Source organism: Amyelois transitella, chromosome W (genome assembly GCF_032362555.1).
Source record: "Amyelois transitella isolate CPQ chromosome W, ilAmyTran1.1, whole genome shotgun sequence".
Classification (NCBI taxonomy): Eukaryota; Metazoa; Arthropoda; class Insecta; order Lepidoptera; family Pyralidae; genus Amyelois; species Amyelois transitella.
Window position 1 is genome coordinate 12191693 of NC_083536.1, and position 1947 is coordinate 12193639.

Here is a 1947-nt window from a genome sequence, read left to right on the forward strand (position 1 = left end):
TAATTAGCTGAGAATTTTCTTCAAATTGGAATCGCAAATATTTTTTATGACTATGATGAATTGGCACTAATAAGTATGATTCCTTCAAATCAATGGTAGCCATGAAGCAGTTTTGAGAAATCAAAAGGGCTGCAGTTCTGTAGTCTTCCATTTTAAAATGCAATTTTTCTACAAATTTATTGAACGGTTTTAGGTTCAAAATAAATCTACTAGAACCATTGGGTTTTGGTACCAAAAATATGTTAGAAATAAATTGGTTTTGAGAGGGTTCACAAACGGATATGGCTCCAAGATCTAGTAATTTTTTAATAGATTTAGACATTTCTATCCTTTCTTGTGGTAGCCACTTTGGCTGCCTACCTGTCATCATCTTTACTTTTTTACAAAAGGGAATTTTGAAACCATAACGAATCCAATTTAAGACATGTTTGTTTTGGGTAATATTACACCAACAATTGTAAAAAAAATTGTAATCGACCTGAATGTACCTCTATGTCCGAGGGCTTGCACGAGGAGGCTTGTTCCAAATCCTGGATGGGTTGAAGTTGCTCTGTGCAGACGTGGATCTCGTCGTATAAGGATTCCTCCTGGAAGTACCGCGCCCCCCCCTGCTTGCCACCGAGCGAGAGGGGCCTTTCGAGTTTCCCTGAGATCTAGTGGGACGAGAGGAAGACGATCCTGGTGCAAGTTTATTATCCGGTTTTTTTATTTGAGAACCCTGTTTCTCAATAGCTTTTGACGCCTTCATCTTATCTGGTAAATCAGCGCCGAATAACGTTTCGTCGCGATCAGTGTCTTGGATGAGGTTAAGGAAAGATTTTTCTAAACCTTGGGTTAGAGACTTTTTACGGGTCTGGGACTCAGCTGCGTGAAGGTCTGATAAGATTCTGCAGGCATCAGATAAATATTTTATAGCCTGTATTTTGTTATCGGAAGTAAGCAAAACCGTCATTGCCCTATTTATGGCTGTTAGACCTATACCTAGTTGCTGTTGACCATTTTCAATCTTTTTATCATAATCGGGCAAATTCGGAGACTGCAGCATTGATTTCTGGGTTTAAAAGGGGGGCTCTAAATAGTTTACAATTTTTAGGAATTGCGTATTCTTTTAACAATTTATCTTTTTGTTCCTTTTCAACCAGGCCTTTACGGAGAAGAGGAGCCCATCTTTGGGCTAAGTCTGGGTGAATGTCCTCTCCATACGCAACTTCCTCTTGAGCGGGTTCCCCTAATGCCATTAGTATATCAGGATCTAATGAAGACAAAGGCTGATCATCGGTTTGAGGGTCATCTGGCAAGGGCACGGCCTGATCAGGAACCTCTGGTTCGATATTGGCAGTGTTATTGTCAGCGTTTTTATTATATTCGATATCTAAAAATAACAAGACAAAATATGAGGGTAGGAATAAAATCCGCTGAACTTTTACATAAGGTTAACTCACGGTTAACTCGATTGATAAAAATACCCTTTGGTTAACTCACGGTTAACTCTAGGGCTCTTATAAACTTCTTGGTTAACTCACGGTTAACTCTGAAGTTTCAAGGTAATATGTAAGAATGAATATTTGCTTACCCGACATATTGTCATCATCTGATGAATCAGAATAAATAATAACACGTTTGCGGCGCTTAATTTCTTCATTTTGAAGCTTCTTAATTTTTCGTGAATAACGTGCAATTCTATCCTCTGCACTACGCTTCGGCATTTTCGACGTAAAATAATAGTAGTACGACGTGTGCGTTCCGTTGCGCGCACAATAAAAGAATGAGCTAAAGATGGCGCAGCGGCACGGAGTGGGGCACAACGAGATGGGGTGACCAACACAAAAAAAAAAAAAAAAATCTTAATAGTGTGCGATTTGCTCGAACAATAAAAGGACTACCAATTAAACTAATATATGTATTAAAACACATATATTCCCTTATCTATATCTTCGAACAAAGTGA

At 38.7% G+C, this 1947-nt stretch overlaps 1 pseudogene; it reads right to left on the reverse strand.

The window, feature by feature from the left end:
- Nucleotides 1-490: 490 nt before the first annotated feature.
- On the reverse strand, nucleotides 491-1706 carry LOC132904305 (uncharacterized; annotated as a pseudogene).
- Nucleotides 1707-1947: the final 241 nt, after the last annotated feature.